We start from the raw sequence: 14,581 nt of genomic DNA, 5'->3' as shown, positions 1-14,581 counted from the left end.
AATTACCCCAGATATCTAGGCGTCACCTTTGACAGAACCCTAACATTCAAGGAACACCTACGTAATATAGCCACAAAACTTAAAACTCGAAATAATATCATACAGAAGCTATGTGGGACTACGTGGGGCTCTTCCGCGGCTGTACTGAGATCTTCAGCTCTGGGACTTGTCTACACAACAGCAGAATATGCCGCACCGGTCTGGCTAAACAGTAAACACACAGGCTTGATCGATGCTCAACTAAACTACACAATGAGGATGATATCAGGAACAATAAAGCCAACGCCTTTACACTGGTTACCTATACTGAGCAACATTCCCCCACCGGACCTGCGCAGAGCGAACGCTCTCTTACGCGAGTATGGAAAAGTGCTGAACAATGAGAAACTGCCAATCCATAAGGATGTTCCTGCCCTGGAGATGAACAGATTGCGCTCCAGACACCCCTCTTTAAAAAAGGCAAAAAATACGCATCCTCTCAACCCGGATTATGGCAACCTCTGGAAAACGCGGTGGAGAGAATCTGTGCCCCAAAACCTGCAGAATATGCCATGTATCAATGTCCAACCACCAGGATTCAATTTGCCAAGGAAAACTTGGACGACCTTGCAGATGTGCAGGCAGCCTCCACAGGTGGGGTAAAATCACCACCCCGAGATGTGACTGCGGTGCGGACCGGCAGACGATTCGTCACATCGTGGAAGATTGCCCTCTGAGACGTTTCGCAGGAGACCCCAATGAGTTTCTGACCGCGACTGAAAGTGCAATAGATTATGTCACAAATCTGGATGTTTGTTTGTGAACTTTTGTTTGTTATATACACTATTTTAAACACTTTCATATCTACAACTACATGTTATACACTGTGACTACTCTTTATTTCTGTGTCTTATGATTTTTATGTCTTTTTTATATGATGTGTTACATGCCATAAGCTAAATAAATATATTATACTCTAGCTGCCTAAGCTAAAAAGAGACATAGTTTATTTACAACATGTTAGTCATTGGAGGTAACATGATTGTGGTCACTTGGCCAAAACTGATTTATGATAAATAAACATGTATTATGACAGCCCATGGTTGGTTTGTGATGCTGTTCTTTAATTCTGGAGCTCATTATCAAACTTAAAAAGAAACCAGTTCTGAATCATATTACGTCAATATACAACATTCTCAATCAAAATGTTCTATTGCTTTGTAATATTCATTGGAAAAGAATATATAAATTACAATTTATATTATTAAAATATTAACTGAGTTATTTAATTACAAAATGACTAACGGTTGGTCACTTCATTGCCCTTAAAAACTTCCATTTAAAAAAAAAAAGAAAAACAAAAAGAAAATCAGCTGTACCAGTGCACATGACAGCAGAATACTTGAGGTTTTCATGATGTCAAAGTCATTCAGCTGTTATCAATTCACGTTTCACTTTTCTACACTTAAATGAAATGTTACTATATAAATAACTCCCTGGTAACACAAAGTTATTATTAAATTATGATGATACCCTCAGTTAAAGTAACTAAAGGTGATCTATGACTTACCTTATCATCTGTTGTCCTCAATGAATCACACTCACCAAGATCATCATTCTCAAATGTTGAGCCCTGCACAATTTGAAGAGCATTAATAGAGAAATTAAAAAAAAAGGAATTAGTTATGTGTACAGAACTGAATACTGTGGCTCCAAACAAAACAGAGAAAAGAAAGGCAACCACACTATTTGTCTGATTGTACTAGCCTAATATTGTCATTAATGTACATTGGAAATTAAGCTATAGTATAAACAATAGCATAAGATAGGTCTCAACTAAATGTAAGGAGGAAGTTAAATAAGGATTACACTGCCAGAAGCACATGCTGAGATAATCTAACAATGTGTTTTGTACTAAATAACGCTAGTGCCATAAATTAGCTACATAATTTAAATAATGTAACATCAGGTACTTGATAATACAAACTCGAAAATTTTTTTATAAGTTATACAGAATTTGTGGTCAGTGCTGTATTTCCAGCACAACAAGAACTTAAAGTACTTATGATTGTGCAATGGCACACATGTATTACTGCATTATTTGAACAGAACATCAGACTGCACCACAAAAAGAGAAATTGTACAGGTAGGTTGGCAGAATATAAAGAAGAATGTTTGCCTCATGACTCTTTTCTACCTGATGGAAAATCTTATACATATTTAATTAAGAAGGAACTCAGTATTCAGGTACATGAGACAATATTCAAAGGGAATAAACTGGCTGATGAAGAACCCAGGTCTCTGCAGTTTGATCCCTGTGTACTGCTAGAAAAATTCTGCACACTTACAAGAATGTTCTTGTATATGATTTTCGGAAATCTGAAGAGAGATGTCTTGTTTGTCTGAACACAGTGCATACACAGATGTATAATGTAGCCGCCTATAGACTATCCTCAGCTTTTCTATAACAAATACAAATTTTAAGGCTAGAAAATCTTTTCTTATCATATTTGTTTGGAGTGTAGCCATATGTGCAAGTCAAACGTGGGCATTCAGACAAGATGAGGACAGCAGCTTCTGAAATGTGGTGCTATAGAAGAATGATGATTAGATGGATAGATAGGATAACTAATGGGGATATACTGAATCACATTGGTGATAAGACATTTATGATATACCATGACTAAATGAAAGGTTTAATTGTTAGGACGCAGTCTGAGACATGAAGTAATTTTCAGTATGCTATTGGAGATAAGTGTGGAGGGTAAAAGTTAAGGAGAACAAGGGATGGAGACAACAAACAGGTTCAAATGTATGTAGGTTGCAGCAGTAATTCAGGGACGAAGAGGCTTCCACATAATAGCTAGGATGGAGAGCTACGTTGTACCAGGCTTTGGACTGAAGTTCACAACCACAACAATGACAGCATATAGGGTCTCTACATTTTTAATTATAAGATTTATAAGGTTGTGACTTCCTTGAGGTGATTAAAATCCCCTGTACTGTTATAGTATCTCTTAGATACATATGTACCGGGGAAGAGGTTTTGTGTGCAATAATTTGATACTTTAGCAGAATAGTCTGCTGGAAATTTGAAGGATTTAACTATAACTTTTATCCTGATGCATAGTTGTGGTTCATTCCCAAGCCATGTCTCCCGCAGACACAATTTCTACATCACTTCACTGAAGATTTTTCATTAGTGCTACAAGTGAACTACACTGAATCCCATGGACCATCTATTTCAGATGAACACTTCTATTTAATCCAAACAATACAATAATTTTCTGGCTTTACTCCCTCTTGCTGCTATTAAGTGGGGCGCACAATTTTTATACTGCTTTGAACTCGACAACAAATGAATACACCATGCACATACAAATTCTACATCATTTTGACAATTTTAAAATCGTCTATCGAACATGGAACAAACTCACATCTGGTTATTCCCCAAGGGATGTGAAACATCTAAAATTGTACCTTCAGTACAGGCCCCACACTAAAGGGAAAGTGAGGGTTTGTTTTAACACCAAGATTTTCCATTAGACATAGCCTTATTGAAAGTGACCCTTGCCTTCCCTTGACTACTGAACTGGCATACTCAGCTTGTTATAAGGAGACCTAGTGTTGAAAGTGGACTCCAAACACAGCTTCCTGCAACTTGGCAATTTTCATGTATACATTCCCAAAGTCAAAAACCAAACACAGCTATGGAAGAATATTACAGGACCAAAAGAGGATTGAAACAAAAACCTTTGGGTTAGTAGTCTGACACTTATCCTCTTACAAGAACTGACAGAGTAGGAGCTCCAGATTGCCAAGCATTTTGAAACAATAGCATTTTTTGTCCGAGTCGGAGAAGGCGTGAGACACTTATATTAGCACACTTTTTAGGTTGTGATTGGTGCAGCTAATAAAATACAGGATGGTAATCCACTGATGGTGGAGTCTAGTCCATATGCAGGATTTTTCTTTTGTTTCAATCCTTACATTAATTGCCCTGCAAATAAACCAAAATAGTGCTCAAAATATTGCATTCATTAGTATTAGCTTAAAAGCCATGAAGAGGATAGGCAAAGAAAAACTTGGGATGGTTACAATGAAACTGAATACTACATCCTGTACACTTTAATTACAATCCAAAGTGATATACAAAGTTCTTGTGTTATTTGCACTCCCAATTTTCTTCTGCCTGCCTTTTTCATGCCTTTTATGAAATATTAATAATAAATACACTGGATATTATTTCAGTTTATTTGCAGTGTAATATAAAAACTGAAAATAAAATGATTAAAAATAGAACAACGGAAAATCCAGGATGGAATGGAACAATATTGTGTAAAGGATAGTCTCTACTCACCATATGGCAGAGATGCTGAGTTGCATATAGGAACAACGAACAGACTGTCACAAATGATGACAAACACACACACATATACACACTCATGCAAATTCAACTCACACAAAACTGACTGCAGTCTCAGGCAATTGAGGCCACACAGTGAGCAGCAGCACCGGTGCATGATGGGAGTGGCTACTGGGTGGAAGTAAGGAGGAGGCTGGGGCAGGGAGAGGGGGATGATATGGTGAGGGTGGTGGACACTGACATGCTGTTGGGGAACATGCAGAGATGAAGTGGACAGAGGCTTCGGCAGCTATGTGACATCACAAAGTTAAACGAAGGGCAGTGGAGAGGTGGGGAGTGGGGAAGGATAGTGGAAAAAGAGTGAAGTAGAAAATACCATTGTGGGTATTCCAACATCCACCAAACCTACACAATATACTCTTCCAGCTCTACACAACGCCTGTGTCCAACCCTATACCTCACAGCTCATAGCAATGTTATAGACCTAGACGCAAGATCTGTCCTATACATCCTCTCATCACCACCTACTCCAGTCCGGTCATGAACATGACCTATCCCATCAAAGGCAGGCCTACCTATGAAACCAGTCCTGTGATGCACAAGCTAAGCTCCCACCACTGTGCTGCATTTTACTTGGCATGACAAATAGCAATCTGCCTGTCAGCATGACTGGCCACTGACAGCCTGTGGCCAAGAAACAGCTGGACCACCACATTGCTGAGCATGACACCCAACACAGCATTTTTCAATTCAATGACTGCTTCACAGCCTTTGCCAACTGAATCCTTTGCACCAAAGCCAGATTTTCTGAATTGCGCAGGTGGGAACTTTCCCTGCAGTATAGTCTATGTTCCTGTAACCCTCCTGGCCTCAACCTTCATTAGTCATTGCTCTCTCCCATCGAGCCCCTTCTCTGTTCCCATTTCAGCACTACATGCCCTCATTCCTCCATCAAACTCAGTCTTTATACTTCTCTCTTTCTCCACTATCCCTCCCCACTCCCCACATCTCCACTGCCCTTCATCTAACCTCCTAAAGGCACATAGCTGCCCTAGCCTCTTTCTATATCATCTCTGTATGCTCCCCAACAGTATGTCACTGTCCACCACAACTACCCTACTATCCATCCCCCTTCCCACCTATCCTCCTCCTTACCCCCACCCAGTCACCAGTCCCATCATGCACTGCTGCTGCTGCTGCTGCTAGCAGTGTGGCCTCAGTTGCCTGGGACTGCAGTCATGTGTGTGTGAGTTGCGTTTTCATGAATGCGTATGTGTGTGTTTGTTGTCTAATTCTGACAAAGGCCTTACTGGATCAAAGCTACATATCTGTGACTCAAGATCTCCACTGTATGGCAAGTAGCAGCTTTCACAATATTGTTAAAGGATTAAAGGATTATCCACATAGGGACTTTACCTAATGACCACATTACATGAATGTGTAATGTCTGCTCTTTCCAACATGCCTGAAATAACAGACACCACGCAGAATCCGCAGCTGTTATCCATTATATTTAAACTGAAGGTGGAGAGGGGAAGAAAGGAAAGGGGAGGGGGGACCACAGCAATCAGCTGTATTGGAACTTTACACAGAATCGGCAGTGACAAGTGAAAATGTATACTGGACTGGATTAGAACCCAGGATCTCCTGCGTACTACACTTACTGCACATCCGAGACTCCGTGTTACTGCAACTGCATGGACTACATTGGCTCACCTCACAGCTGATCCATGCTCTTATTGAGCGGCACCTATGCGCAGCTCCTGTCAATGTCCGAAAGAACAGACACCACACATTCATATAAATTGATAGGTCTAGCTGGGCAATGAATCCACCTTCTTCAGTGCGGATGAACAAATAAGTCTGACCTGTGGTTCCTCAGAAGAATTAATAAGGTGGAAATAGACAGGGGGTAGAGATAGGCGGCACTTGATGGGAGTGTGGATCAGCTGTGAAGCAAGCTGAGATAGTCCGTGCAGTTGCGATGACACTGTGACCCAGATGGTCCAGTAGTTACCACACCGGCCTAGTATGCAGGAGATCCCGGGTTCAAATCACAGTCCAGTACACATTTTCACTTGTTGCCGCCAATTTCCCATAATGTCCCAATGCAGCTAACAGCAGTGTTGCCTCCCTGTTCCTTTCATTTCTTCCCCTCTCTATCTTCAACTTATGTATAACCTTCAGATTACTGTTTTGTATTCTTTCCTCTGTGCCAACCACTACCTATAAACTATACTAATATAAATGGCTCATGCCTTACCCGATCTGCACCAAAATGGTATTCTTTGGAAATACTTGGACATCTGGAATTCCCACTTCTGTCACTTTCATTTCTGGCCAAGCCCTGTGTGTATCATAAACTTGGGTGAAATCAGTGATGCCAAGGTATATTTCCTTCTCAGGCTTCCCAACCTATTATCTGCCAAGTAAGTGAGTTGACGTTACCTTATATTCAAAAAAGTTTTAACATTTTCCAATATGGACTACAATGCTAAAAGTACAGCGAAGGCTTACATATGTGCAGAACTTGGGTCAATGGTTCCAAAAAGCAAGGAGTCTTATTTCTCCTGCAGATATGATGTACAATAAAAACTACCCATTCATCTGTAATCTGTTTGATTCCCATACCTCGCAAATTACAATGGATTAGCAGTATGAATTTTGTGTTTCCCCAAGTATCCACCTGTCATAAAAAATTTAGCACATAAAGCTGAAAGTACTTTTCTTTGTGAATACTACACCCACCTCCTCTGAAATTTCAGGCTCCAGTAAGTGCACACGGTTAGAAATTATACAAGTGATAGTTATATTCCTGATAAAAGAAAGCACTAGCAGACCTTAAGATATTGCAGTAGCTTACCTCCTCTGTCTTAACTCCCAGAGAATCATTCAGAACTGCTGAACATCTGTAACAAAGGAATAACGTAAGAGATTCATTACTATCATTGAACATGCAGTACAAGCACACACTAAATTCACAACATTATAAAACAGTTGAATGAATTATTGTGTTAAGTAACTTTCTTTACGATAAGGAGATTACACTAATGGCATGCACCAAATTAAAACATGACTCAAAATAAGACACTTCTCTTTAAGTACAAGTTCAGTGTTTTCATTCATTCATTCATTCATATATAACATTTTTAAATGATAATATTTTGGTAAGCTTTCAGAAATGAGAAAAATGTCAACATATACTAATTGACTAATAGCCCAAACCAACCATCACAGACAATTTCTTTGAAGTACACTCACAACAAATTATTACTAGTACTAAACCAATCACACTGATAATTATGCACATTACTTTCACATTAATTGCTGTGAACATGAATATTATGAGAAAAAAGTATTTAGTATGCAAGATATATGAAATAAACAAAATATTCTCAGAAGTGACTTACAGAAACCAACTTTGGGGATGTTCATTTTGATTTCTGGAGAAATGTAGGAACACATGAAGAAATACTGACATCACAACTTAACTCAGCAGATAAGAAAGGCTGGCCTCTGTTTATAGGTCTTTTAAATGTAAGGTGAGCTACTGACAATGCTGACTGGAACACATTGTTTGAAATTTTGAAGGTAGCACAGCTGAGATACAGGGAGCAAAAGTTATCAGCAACATGTTCAGAAACCAGTTTCTAAGATTTAAAGGACATGAAAGGAAGACAGTAGTTGAGAAGCAAGTGTGATGGAGTTGTAGCCTATCCCCATGTTTTTTGATTTGGACATTGAGCAAGCAGTAAAAGAAAGCATGGAAAATTTACTGACGGGATTAAAGTTCAGGGAGAAGAAATTAAAACTAAGGTTTGTTGACAGCACTGTAGTTCTATCAAAGACAGAGCTCCTTGAATAGAAAACTGACTGATGATAGGCAAAATAGAAAGGCTATAAAATGCAGATTTGCGGTAGCATGAAAATGCACTTCCGAAAAAGGAACATTTTGTTAAGTCTGAATGAACATTTAGCTGTTAGGCAGTCTTTTCTGAAGACATTAGTCTGGAATGTAGCCTTCTACAGATGTGAAATGTGGACGATAAATAGTACACTTGATGATAATAGCGATGGGTGATAGAGACCAGAAGCATTTGAAATCTTACCACTGAAGGATGAGTATTGCTAATGTAGATCAGATTTATAGTGGCAATTGACTCATATTTGGCACAACCTGACCCCAAAAAGAAATCAGATGACAGGCTCACCAAAGAGCAATATGAAATTGTCAATTTGATAATGGTGGAAGTGGGGGTGAGGATCAAAATTTGTCTAGGGAGCAAATGGCTCGACTAATCAGATTAAAATGAATTTAAGTATCAGCAGAGATATGACGATGCTGTGCTGAGTATATTTATATGTTTTGACGATGTCATTACGGCCTTATCCCTTTAGGATATGTTGTACAAAAGATCCGAGGATGGTCATCACTGACAGAAACTGGCCATCGTCAAAAGAATCGATATTGTGATCGAAGACTGGAATAAAAAACTTTTTTTAAGCATTATTTGTAAGATTTTTGGAAAACATGGTTGTGGAGATTAAGCAGGGATTAGTATGCTTAATCAACTATTCAGAAACAGTCTTAATCACATTTATTATTATTATACTGCCAACCGGTTTCAACCTGACGTACGTATCATCTTCTGGGCGTTTACACCACTGGTCAACTGCTGGTGTACACGCCCAGAAGATGACGCCTACATCGGGTTGAAACCAGTTGGCGGTATAATAGTAATAAATGTTTTTGAATAATTCATTATTTATAAGCCACAGGCAAATCAAACTTTACACCATGCGGAAAGTTATGCTGGCCAAGAAAAGTGAATAAACAAACAACCTTTGTCTGTCAATATGTGGTGCAACCTTCTGAGGAATTGTGTGTCGTGCACGTGTTTGACTGATGGGGCTCCAAATAGCTTCAAGTCTCTGCAGGTCATAAGGGATATGTTGCTGCAGTTGCTGGAAAGATAACCCACTAGCCACAATGCAATCCATTTAGTATCACCACAACGAATGTACAATCGACTATGAAAGTAATCACAGATATTCTTACCAGAAAACTTTGGGATTGTTAGAGTGATCATTTGTGAAATATAAAATGGCTTGCATGTCTGACAACCTTAATGCATCTGGTCTTTTATCTGTGGTGAAAATTAAAATAGGAAGTCTATGAGGAAAACTAAGAATCCTGATGACAAGAAGTGCCATGCAACACAGGCCATTGCTCCCATAAGGTCCCAAATTCAGTATACAGTACTGTCAGTCAAGCAGTCTCAGCACTTGGTAAAAGAGTCATACTAATAAAAACATGAACTGTGCCAGAGTTACACGTTTGCTTACATTTGGTGCAGTAGCACACAAAAGTCCTTCTCCTAATGGTGTGGAAGTGGTTTGCGGTAGTGTTATCATGTTACCTTTTGGCCAAGTTAAACAAATGTTGTTGCATTAAAATCCCCTTTGCACTCTCTTTCTGATGCTAGTGAATGAAGTACATAATTCCATTTCTTAAAGTCAGTGTCATAATTCAGCAGCTATAAGCATTAAAAATTACTTGAGTGAGACAAAAAATTCACCACGATGTCTGCTATATTTTAGATAAAAATCACAGCTTGCTAAATCTGCTCATTCTGGATATATTTGGGGTTGGCTGCTCTGCTCTTAGTTGTCTCACCCTACATACAGGCAAAGTTGAAATCTTATTTTTGAAGTACAATATATTCTTTATTTTGTCTGTTTTCACTGTTTTTCAGTGTTGTGCTGAAAATAGAAATATACCCAGCAATTACATTACATTTATTGCTATTGCAGATCACATTTATTCACATTATCAAAAAATGTGTTCAGAGTAAACCCATTAAACCTAGTTGAATAAAGAAAAATGTAACTTGACAACCACTTCAAATTTCTCTTCTGAAACATAATGCAGCCAATTCTTAAAAACTTCACTACAGTGTGAAAACAGTCACTAGAGTCTAAATTAGACCATGGAAGACAAATTGCCTTCAGCACAACACCAGACATTTGGCCAATGGTATAGAACTTTTAAGTGTTACAAGGTTTTGGTTAGTATCTCACTTTTTTAGATCAAAAATGGAGAAAGGAGGGGTTGCCACATTCATCAGGAACTGCCATAAATTTAAGAACATAGACATTCATAAATTTTGCCTAAAACAGCATATGGAAGCATGTGCAACAGTAGAATAATTTCAAAAAAAATCCTTCATAATATTAAGTGTATATCGAGCAGCTGCAGGTAACTTTAATCTGTTCATAAACCACTTTCAAGCTGTACTGGCCCTCTTAACAACCAAAAACAAAGAAATAGTGGTTGCTGGTGATTTCAATGTAGATTTCCTTAAAGACTCTCCCAATAACTTATTTGAGTTAGTAACACTATCGTTCAACTTAATTCCCACTGTAAAGTTCCCCACTAGGGTAGCCAATTGCTCACAAACAGCCATTGATAATATCTTTATAGAAAAAAACCAATGAACAAAATTATATTACAAAACCTATAGTCAATGGACTCTCAGACCATGACATGCAGTTCCTTCTGTTAAATGTTAATACTGAACAGGCTATAAAATCTGTTAAATCTGAGCTCAAGAGGGTAATCAATAAGCCAAAAATTGATTCTTTTAGGACACTTCTCAGAGACATTCACTGGACTGATGTTTACAGTGCTCATGGTATGAATGAAAAATATAACACTTTTGCTAATAAAGTGCTTACCTCATTGGAACACGGTTTTCCCCCAAAACTTACCAAGGTTACAGCAAAGTCTACAAAGAAGCCATGGATTACTCAAAGAGTAGGGGTATCTTGTAAAAGAAAAAGAAAACTATCTGTCAATCCAAAACAGTTCCGATGTTGATGCTATAGCACATTACAAGAAATATTTCAAAATATTGAAGACTGTAGTACAGACATCAAAGCAAATATATTACAAGGAATAGATAATCATATCAGATAACAAAATAAAGGCAATATGGGATATAGTGAAGGAGGAGACCAGTAGAACTTGACATCAAGAGGAACAAAGAGCATTAAGAGTAAATGATACATTGGTGACAGATGTGTATAGTGTTGCAGAACATTTTAACAAACATTTTATAACTGTTACTGAAAAGATGGGGTTGTCAGGTTCAGTAGATGCTGCTATGGAATAGCTCAGACCAGACATTTCAAGTAACTTCCATAATATGAATTTCACCCTCTCTACCTTAGCAGAAACAATGCCCACCATAAAATCTTTAAAATCAAAAACATCTAATGGGTATGATGAAATATCAACAAAGTTAATTGAAGAATGTGATTCTGAGCTAAGTAACATATTAAGCTATCTGTGTAACCAGTCGTTTATCAGTGGAATATTTCCTGAATGGTTGAAATATGCTGAAGTTTAAGAAGGGAGATAAAGAAATAGTACCAAATTTCTGTCCAATTTCACTGTTGCCAGCATTATCAAAAATTTTAGAAAAAGTAATGTACAATCGGCTTTATAACCATCTTATCTCAAATAACATACTGTCAAAGTCACGGATTGGATTTCTAAAGGGTTCTGATATTGAGAAGGCCATCTACACTTACAGTGAAAATGTGCTTAATTCATTAGACAAAAAATTGCAGGCGACTGGTATATTTTGTGATCTGTCAACGGCATTTGAGTGTGTAAATCACAATATCCTTTTAAATAAATTAGAATATTATAGTGTAACAGGAATAGCCATTGTGCCAGTAGTGTCAGTGTCGTCGTAACTGCCATCTGCTTCACATCTGTTGTGCAGTGAGCTACGTTAATTTAAGTATTAACTGTACTTTTCTTACTTATCACTTTTTCCATGTGTTTTTGTTTTTAGGAAGCTTTAATTTTTGAGTACTACTAACAGTGTTCCATAGATTTTCTGTTTGTTTTGAATACAGTCAAAGAGAGTCCTTTTAGTCAGCTGTAGTGCCAGTAGTGCTAGTATTTCTTTTGAATACAGTCCAGAGACAGGTAATGCTTATTTTCATTGTTTTCAACAAGAAGTGTCTAGTAACCAAAGTTTAGTCAGCTATCAGCTGCCTTTAGTGAATTAGCAGTCTAGTTAAAAGTTGATTAACTGTCTACAGTAAATTGATTTCTTAGGATGGACAGGATATTTGACTGCTGTGTATGGATGCAGGAGGAGCTGGCTACTGTTCGCCAACAGCTGAACGTGTTGATGGCCACGGTCAGCCGTCTTCAGGCTGCTGCCTCTGAGTGTAGCATCAGTGGGGAGTCTGGTGCATCGCATGGTACACCCGATGTGTTATACGCTTCACCCATGGTCCCTGCTGTCAAGACATCTTCGCGGGTACCGGGCGCATTTGGGCCACCCTCTCCCCAAGGGGAGTGGCGGGTTCAGCGGCATTCGTGGCGCACGAGGCAGAGGGTCAATGTGGAGGCTGGCCATATGGCAATGCCTGTTCTGCTTGTGAGTGGACATGTGGCTGCTCCTTCAGCAAGGTCTGAGCAGGCACACGGGGGGAGTGGTTTATTAGTGATTGGGAGCTCCAACGTTAGGCGGGTGATGGAGCCCATTAGGGAAATAGCAGAAAGGTCGGGGAAGAAGGCCAGTGTTCACTCTTTCTGCTTGCCGCAGAGGGTCTCATGCGAGATGTGGAGGAGGCCCTGCCAGCAGCGATAGAGAGCACTAGGTGCACCCGACTGCCAATTGTTTCTCATGTTGTCACCAATGACTCCTGCCATCTGGGTTCAGAGGTCATCCTCAGTTCATACAGGTAGTTGGCGGAGTTGGTGAAGGTGGAAAGCCTCGCTCACAGGGTGGAATCTGAGCTAACTATTTGTAGTATCATTCCCAGAACTGCTGAGTGGAAGGCTTAAACTAGAGGCTCAGACAATTCTGCAGAGTTCTGGTGTGCAAATTTCTCGACCTCTGCTACTGGGTGGAGAAATGTACAGTCCCCCTGAATAGGTCAGGTGTGCACTACACGCAGGAAGTGGCTACAAGGGTAGTGGAGTATGTGTGGAGTGCACATGTGGATTTTTTAGGTTAGAGAATGCCCTCCATAGGCCCGACAAGATGCCTTCTGAGATGCTACAAGGTAGTAGTAGGCAAAACGCAACGGGGCATAACAATATTAATGTGGCAATAGTAAATTGCAGGAGCGTCTATAGAGAAGTCCCAGAACTGCTCTCATTAATAAACGGTCACAATGCCCACACAGTACTAGGGACAGAAAGTTGGCTGAAATCAGATGTAAACAGTAATAAAATTCTAAACTCAGATTGGAATGTATACCGCAGAGACAGTCTGGACAATGAAGTGGGAGGCGTGTTTATAGCGATGAAAATGCAATAGTATCGCAGGAAATTGATGGAAATCTGAAACAATTTGGGTGAAGGTCACAGTTAAAGCAGGATAAAACATGGTAATCTGATGTCTCTATAGGCCCCCTGGCTCAGCAGCTGTTGTGGCAGAGCATCCGAAGGAAAATTTGGAAAATATTTCGAGTAGATTTCCCAACCATATTATACTTCTGGGTGCAGATTTAGACTGAGAGACTCAAACGTTTATAATGGGTGGCAGGGACAAACAGTACAGTGAAATTTTTTTAAGTTCATTATCTGAAAACTACCTTGAGCAGTTAAACAGAGAACCGACTCATGGCGATAACATATTAGACCTTCTGGTGACAAACAGACCCGAACTATTTGAAACAGTTAATGCAGAACAGAGAATCAGTGATCATAAAGCGTTTACTGCATCAATGATTACAACCATAAATAGAAATATTAAAAAAGTAGGAAGATTTTTCTGTTTAGCAAAAGTGACAAAAAGCATATTTCAGAGTACTTGACGGCTCAACACAAAAGTTTTGTCTCAAGTACAGATAGTGTTGAGGATCAGTGGACAAAGTTCAAAACCATCGTACAATGTGCATTAGATGAGTATGTGCCAAGCAAGATCATAAGAGATGGAAAAGAGCCACCGTGGAACAACAACAGAGTTAGAAAACTGCTGCAAAAGCAAAGGGAACTTCACAGCAAATACAAACATAGCCAAAGCCTTGCAGACAAACAAAAATTATGCAATGCGACATGTAGTGTGAGGAGGGCTATGCGAGGGGCGTTCAATGAATTCGAAAGTAAAGTTCTATGTACTGACTTAGCAGAAAATCCTAAGAAATTTTGGTCTTATGTCAAAGCGGTAGGTGGATCAGAACAAAATGTCCAGACACACTGTG

The 14,581-nt window shown here is 39.2% G+C and overlaps 1 protein-coding gene across 3 annotated transcripts in view; it reads right to left on the bottom strand.

Annotated features, from left to right (window-relative positions):
• Nucleotides 1-614: 614 nt before the first annotated feature.
• The window catches only part of LOC126108595 (uncharacterized), a 47,493-nt gene continuing 33,526 nt past the window's right edge, over nt 615-14,581 (bottom strand). For 2 of the 3 annotated variants that reach the window (XR_007523559.1, XR_007523560.1), the window contains exons 5-7: nt 7,209-7,254; nt 1,550-1,612; nt 615-755 (exon numbers count right to left, since the gene is read on the bottom strand). The gene's annotated coding sequence lies outside the window, so the exon portion shown is untranslated. Of the gene's footprint in view, nt 756-1,549; nt 1,613-6,608; nt 6,768-7,208; nt 7,255-14,581 lie in introns of all 3 variants that reach the window. The other variant, XR_007523561.1, reaches the window with a different exon arrangement.

The sequence above is a fragment of the Schistocerca cancellata genome, chromosome 11 (genome assembly GCF_023864275.1).
Source record: "Schistocerca cancellata isolate TAMUIC-IGC-003103 chromosome 11, iqSchCanc2.1, whole genome shotgun sequence".
NCBI lineage: Eukaryota > Metazoa > Arthropoda > Insecta > Orthoptera > Acrididae > Schistocerca > Schistocerca cancellata.
Note: the sequence above shows the minus strand (reverse complement) of the source record. Positions and strands in the feature narration are given on the sequence as shown.